The following is a 7806-nucleotide window of genomic DNA, read 5'->3' on the forward strand; positions in this document are numbered from 1 at the left end:
TTCTGGGAGAATTGAATGTCTATGTGAGCATTAGTGGAAAGTATATCTATTTCTGAACTGGTCTAAAGATAAAATCGAAAGGAAGTTCCATTCTTTGCTTTAAATTATAGGTTTCCTACATGGATAATGTTTAGTTAAGTGTTTTTAGTCACTTATTAAAGTAAACATCTTAACTGGGAAATCCTTACGTTTCATTTTTGAAGATAGAACTTGTATCTAGTTCAATTTGCTTTGTCAGTCCTCTATGGAAATCATAAGTTAGTTGTGACAGAATAACGTGGCAGAAACAGAGATTTAAGAAAACAAGTGTAATTCATACAGGTGTGAACATGTAAATACTTTCCAGTACACTATTAGAGATTATTGTAACTTGTAATTTTGAGCAACACATAGATATAATAAACAACATATTATAACTTGAATGCATGACTGACATGGAGCTAAAATCACAATCCTTCTGCATTTTGGACTTCTGATGCTACCAGAACACACAAGATCCTCAGTAGGATTGGAAGTCATCCACCCACAGCAAGAATTCTTAGCAAATGATCTTCAGAATGAAGAATTAGGATTAGCAGGATCTGGCTAATTTCCTGCCCTTGCCTGCCACTTTGCATCTCATTTAAATTTACATTCTGCCCCAGGTCCCAAGGAACTTTGGGACCATTCTGTTCTGTTGTATAATTTAGCTAATAATCATTAATGATTGGGTTATGAAATTGTTTGTGTTTATTGTGTTATTTAATTCTAGCTATTGGAAAATGTAATCATCTCCCATTTGGTTGCATGCTGTCTGATCACCAATACAGCAGATAAATTTGCAGCATCTGAAGGCTTGTGAAACTCCTCTGCAAAGGTACAAGTTTGAATTATATATATAAATGTGTTTTTTTACACCCATACAACTCATGAAAAAGATTAATAGATTCTTCATGCATGTAACAACAAAATAAAACTTTACAATAACTGTGACAAGATGAATTGAAAAAGATTAAAAATGCTTTGTGTTCCCTTTATTCTTACAAAAGCAATATCAAAATATGTAGGAATTAGCACACAGTGTCCAATTTATCATACATTAAAATGGGAGGAATTACTGACAATTGAAATGGGTAAAGCCTACATTCAAAGTGCATGTGCTAATCCAGCTGAAAGATTTGTGAAGGTTAATTTTGGCATGCTTGGACTGTTACTTATTGCTTCGCAAAATAATTTCCTAATAAATTCTTCTTTGATTTTCACACAGCCATCCAATGAAATTTGGGATTTTGCTTTTTTTTATAGAACTTCTGATGGACCCTGAAGGAGTGGGAGATTTCACCCAACACTGATGACACTGAAATCACCAACTCCCAGCCCATACTATAGCCTATGACAACCTCCCCTCCTTGGACAAACTTGAGCACTATTACTGCAAGTGATATTAGTGGCTCTAAATTGACTTTGGCAAACCCCTTGTGCTGGTTATTCTTCCACAGACAGGTTGCCAAGCAGGAGTTACAGGCAGTTTTAGATAATCCTTGGGCCTTTTGCTTGGGAGCACATCAATCATTCAATACCAGGCTTGGATTGAAGAAACATCTGCATCATTTTTACCCCATTCTCTCACAATCATGCTGCAATGAACATATCTTTAAAAGTGAGAGGTAAGTTTCTTATTTGCCTACCATGAATTTAGAGTATCATGTGAACCTTCAAAACAATTCTGAAGCCAAACTGCAAACCTTTAGCCATAGGAATCTATTCATGCACAAAGACGGAAGAAATACATTTTGATATCCATAATATTTGTGGAATTAGTTGTCCTTTATTAGTCTTCCATTCCTCGTGGACTGTGGAGATTGTTTCTATTGCTTGGTCTCTAATACAATAATATTGTGCCTTTAAGACTCATTTTAAATCTCACCTGCTTGCTCAACCCAGATATCCCCTCCTTTCATTTGCCTTCCATTTATGTTTAATTACAACTCTTAACACATATATCCACATCCAGTAATTATTGTTCTTATTGAAGACAGTTGTCTGTCATCTGATAGATGAAATTCTGAATTTTAAGAAAAAGGTAGCTCAAAGACATTAGCTAGAAATCAGGCATGGGAGCACTTTCAAAACATAAACCTTGGGGACTCAAAAGGTTAGGTTAAGAAGGGTTAATCTGCTGCTGACATAGCTTGACACCTTCAACAAAGCACTATTTGGTGAGGTACCATGCGTGTGTCCATGCTGGAAGGGTAATGGCAAAAACTATTCACCTGGATATATTAGTGATACTCCTCATTCTACACCGAAATCTTCTGGACTTAAGTAAGTGAGCTGTGTCCATATGCAGACAGAGTATATATTTCATATCAGGCAAACCAAATTTTTTTTAATGTACGTGGATTCATAATAGTTGGAGACTCCGAAAACATAGTGATGGGTTTTCACATGTCAGGCACTCAGCTGACCAAAGGAAAATTACTGCAACGTTGTGACATTTTCCTTTTTCTACAATGACAATCCTTGAGATTTCAATGAGCATGTTGTGCTAAGTATTCCGACATAATGGGTAGGTTTGTTCTGTGAACTCACCCCTACTATGAACTCATTTCAGCCAGCAAAGCGAGGTTGTCTTTCCTCAGTCACAGCTGACATCAAACACAGAAGGCAGTGTCTACCACCTGTCACCAGGATTCAAGCTTAGGCAACTTTGTTGCCAAGGAATGATACTAGAGTTGGGACGGGAAACAAAGAATATCTTCCCTTTTTTTGCATGTGTTTTAACATCTTGACCTTCATTCTGTACGATCTGTTTCCTTTGTGTTCCAGATTTCTATTCTTTTTTGTTTTGCCTGATTTGTTACTGTAGGCTGGTCTTTATTCCTATGTTATTGTCTCTACATTCTAAGCTGTCTTTTTTTCTCAGCCATTTCCATTGTCATAAAAGCTGGTTAGTACCCTTCCAGGTTAGAGGCTATATGATTTGTATCTGAATTTATATCTCTATTTTTGGAAGGTTTCCTGTATTAACTGCATTTTGACATGTACTGTCTATGTTATTGGCTGGTACCTGTCTTAAGTTATATGTACTTAGCTGTATTTCCTGATTTCTGAGCACAGTCTTATGCATTCTGTGCATTGCTATTGTGGTCCATGCTATACTCTTTCTATTCCAGGATGATACCACTGTGACGTACACAATTTTGTGTGTCCACTGCAAACAGCAGTGTATTCTAGATGACCCATCCAGCCTGTGCTCATTGTTACCTTCATTCTCTTTTTTATGATATGATAAAATTCAAAGTTCACTTACATTGTGTTTATTTACATTGTATTGTAGACCTAATACTGGCTGTTTGTTTTTTATTACTTAGATATGGTTAATATTGTGTGAAGGCATTTTCCATTGACATGGCAAAACTTAAGGCTAACAATTGCACCAGCACTCAAGCTGAAGTTAGTTATTCCAACCAGACCATAAAATAAGTCTAAGGCTTTCCTGGTCAGAATGGTTCAATAAACCAGCAGATGAAGTCTGGTTCCTGTTCAACCAAAATTGTGACGCCATCCATATGATGGGAATATGATAGTACTGATCATTACTGCACTCTCTTTACTGACTGCAATTCTTATATGTGTATGTATTGCAGACAGTTAATAATACATTGATTTCCCTTATTTATACATTTTGGTTTATCGTCCTTGGTCCCAGTAACTGATGAGAGTTTTGAAATGTTTCTTTTGTCTATGACTGCACATTGAAAGTTATGTTAATGTTCCAAAGCAAAGATTTTTTTTCGTTTTAAAATTCCAACTGTGAAGCTTGAAATGCACTTGAAACTCTGCTGGTTAGGTATCAGTAGTGGTTCAGTTGTTAGAAGTCCAGGGTTTCAACTCAAAAATAAAGACTATCACACCAGCGCTGCACTGTTAGAGGTGACATCTTTTGGAAGAGATGTTAAACTAACACCTTGTCTGTATTCTCAGGTGGGGGTAAAATAGTCCTGCTATTATATCAAAGAAGAACAGTGGAGTTATCCTGCTGTCCTGGGAAATATTTATCACTCAATCAGCATCACAAAAACGAAATATATTGGTTGTTATCTTTGTTGGAGCTCGTTATGTACAAATTGACTGCTACAATTCCTACAGCTGTGACTGTACTTCAAATGGACTTCTTTGGTTGCAAAGTGTTTTGCTGTATCTTGTGATTTTGATATATGCTATAAAAATGTGTGCTTTCCTTTTTTAGACTTTAAGGTTTCCAGAAAGTTCGTCTGTATAATTCCCAAAGTAAAACCTTCCATGAGCCAGCTAGCCTTTCCCCTCCCCTGCTCCTCGGATGCTGCCTGACCTTCTGTGCTTTTCCAACACCACATTCTCAACTCCACCCCCCCCCCCCACCCCCACCTCTTAAACGGTATTACTTGATACATTTAGGAGCCTATTTCAGATTTACTATTACAGTTGTAAACGGGTTACGAGCAAAAAAAAATGCATCTTTAACAACGATGTCCAATCTTGTACTGGTGTCTAACCAGATCTTAAATAATTGAACATCATTTAAATGAAACTGTGCTGAACCACTGAATGTTGTTTTATTGCTGTATGCTACATGGTAGCTTTGTTTGGGGGTAAACTTTTCAAAATATGCCTAGTCGTGCCATGCACCGAGGAAAAGGAGAGCAATTTGAGGAGCCTTCCCAAACCAACGGATTTGGTAGATTCCCATAATTTTGGCCAGGGGCGTAGCAGGTTTTGAGGGTGAGATTCATATAGATTGCATTGCTGTAATGGGGACAATCAAAATGTGTATCCGCACCACGTTTCTTTTCAATGATGAAACCACTAATTTTAACCTTCCTCCATTCTCTCCCCCATCACTTCTGGAGGCAGAGAAGATACGTTACAGTGTGGTTGCATGGTTCCCAGCCAATCACCTTATTATGTAAGCCTAAGTAATGAACGTCATCAGGCATGATGCGAAGGTGACACTACGAAAGGCCCCCACTATGGAAACTGTTTTGGGATATGATCTAATGCAGGGCTCCTTGGAAGTCAAACATACTGAAGCCTCTTACATTACTCCAATCATTACCGTGTGTGACAACGGCTAACCCAGCGCAGGCTAGGCATTTGAAACTAACACCTTCTTGGTGCTTGACTTTACTGTGAACAGTGTTTAAACCAGGTTATGTATCAGTGCCATGAGAAGTCAATTTTAAGACGTTTTCTGTGTTTTTTTATAGCTCTCCAAATTATGCACTACCCTCGCCGAAAAGGAAATGGACAATAAGCTTCTCAGCTTTCCAAACTGAAGTACGAAGTCATTGCTGAAATATTCTTTCCCTGCCTTACTGGTGAAAACCACTTGCCTTTGTTCTAGATCTGCTCACAGCAACAAGGCTGAAGTCGGAAAGACAGCGTGTGGGGAGCACATTTCCCGTCGCTTTATGGTTCTATTGCACTACAACTTAGAGAGTTAACGAGAAGACTCAGTTTACACTACTTTTGGGACTAGAATGTCTCCCGAATTTAGTTGGAATCTGGCGCAAAATTAAAGATTCACTTACCAAAAATATAATAGTGCAAGTATGAAATAACGCTGAAAATGAGCTATCAATGTGACTAAAATGTTATTATCAATAATCACGTAATCGGTCTGGTCTAATACCTGGGAAACAGGTGAATCACACGAGCACAAAGCCTTGCATATAACCACTATTTTTGTAGATGTTGTCTAATTTGCTGTGATTAGATTGGCAATGTCAGTGCAAGACTGGCATGTGTACAGAATATGTGATTATGCTGCCTGTTTACTCTTGTACAGAGGCTACGTGTGTTCAAACGTTTGCATTTATGATTTAGCAGCGTCCAATACTGCTGGCAAAATTTCTCCTGATTGAATACAGCTGATGAGATAGTAATCTCTTTTCGGTTAAAATAAATAGAAAGAAAGCCTTCTGTGCGGACAATACCTTGTTTAAAAATCAAAGGCAGGCTCCTCACCAATCATGACAAAAACCAATGTGAAAAGATCTCATGGAGGTCTTCTTGCTTACATCGGAACTTCTGAGATCAGACAGGCACTGGCTGTACTACGCTATACTTTTGGCACCAGCATAATGAAAACGTTGGCATTGTCCCAGCACCAAAAATGCAGCGTAATGACAGCATAAATCAGACGGTTTCCACCAGCTTTCAAGTGGCTTGATATTAATAGCGGTGTCCCTGAGCCATACCATCATCGCTGATGAGGATCGAAGTTACACTGCCGCGTATTTACTCGACAAAGGACCACAGGCCAAGGAAACGGTGGATGTAACCACCCAAGTCGCTGTAAATACTTAGAAACAATGTAAATTAGGAATAGAATAATGAATACCTCTGGGGGACTGCAGGGCATTAGTCTGATTAATGGGCTCAGATGGTATCATAAACTGCAAATGCAAGGCTGTAATGGATTAAAACCATCATCTCCACCCAGAATTATTGCTTTGGAGTTACTCCATATGATGTGGAATATGGTTACATGTGGGGTGGATGGTTGAGGGCTGTTTCTGCCTACACTAGCTGTTGCACGTGGTGACAACTTTCGGTTTGACAGCTGTGATGTCATTAGCAAATGATTGAAAAATAATTTAGAATCTATTCGAAATGCCTCCGTTTACTTTACAGAACACCTGAAGAACATGACAGCACAACTTTCCCAACACCTGCGAACATCAGTAATGAGAGCGATCCACATTCGCAGTTGCAAACTACGACTTGGCGCTTTGTTCCCCCAAGGTTTTTTAGAGCCCTTTGGCTGCACATTTCACGTTGTCACTTTGAGATTTGCTGGGGTTGGGGTGGGGAGTAGGGTTTATTGATTCGGAAATAACACTTACACATAAAGCTGCACCACATTTGCACAGACATGCTCCGCAGCTTCAACCTTCAATTTGCTCGCCTTTGTCACCAGTTTTAAAATATGTCGAGTGCATACATGTGTATGGCATTGTGTTCTGCGGGAGACACAACCGAGGCGCACCAAAAAATGTATTACCAGACATGTCCCCAAACCTGACCGGGCCGTGTTGTCTCTGGTCCAGGTTGTGTTCCCAGCTTTCTGTGATCCCTTTGTCCTGGGTACCATTTGTACACCAGTGCTCAGGACTGAGCTCCCCCCCACCTCCAGCCAGCTGCTTTGTGGCGCGGCTGGCTCTCTGCTTTCTCCCACTTGGCGGGCGGAACTATCTACGATTGATTCTCCGTTCCAAGTGTGGAAACTCTGGTTCCAGCTCTGTAGCGGCCCCAGCTGCCGATCACTCTTTGTGGAACCAAAGAAAAGCGCGGTCCATAACAGACACACAGGCTGCCTCCAAATACTACCAAATGATGTATGTTGGCACACTCAGATCTTAAAGCTGTCGGCAAACAGATCTACCTATCTAATATGACAAATGCATATATTTTGACTTGACAGTTCATTTCTTGGAGAAATGTTTAGCTATTTATCCCAAACTCGTGAAGTAAGGTTCTTCTTTCCAGTCTTTCCAGGCGTTCTGATTATTCACAATCGAAATACTCCGCGATGTGATATAAACCCTGTGGTGAAGTTATTGTACACAGTTTGCAACTTCAGTACCGTTCAGCCTTGTTAAAAATGCTTAATGACCGTACAGCGAGATAAGCAATTTTGTCTCATTTCAATGATTTTTTCCCAAAATAACTGAAGTGCTTCGTTATTTTGCGGTCAAATCTGAATGCTATTTAAAGAATGAAAAGATAATGTATAACTGAGGCAAAACCACGCTGTTCCTAAGAAAGTAAATTATTGTCGAT

Source organism: Chiloscyllium punctatum, chromosome 10 (genome assembly GCF_047496795.1).
Source record: "Chiloscyllium punctatum isolate Juve2018m chromosome 10, sChiPun1.3, whole genome shotgun sequence".
Taxonomy (NCBI): domain Eukaryota; kingdom Metazoa; phylum Chordata; class Chondrichthyes; order Orectolobiformes; family Hemiscylliidae; genus Chiloscyllium; species Chiloscyllium punctatum.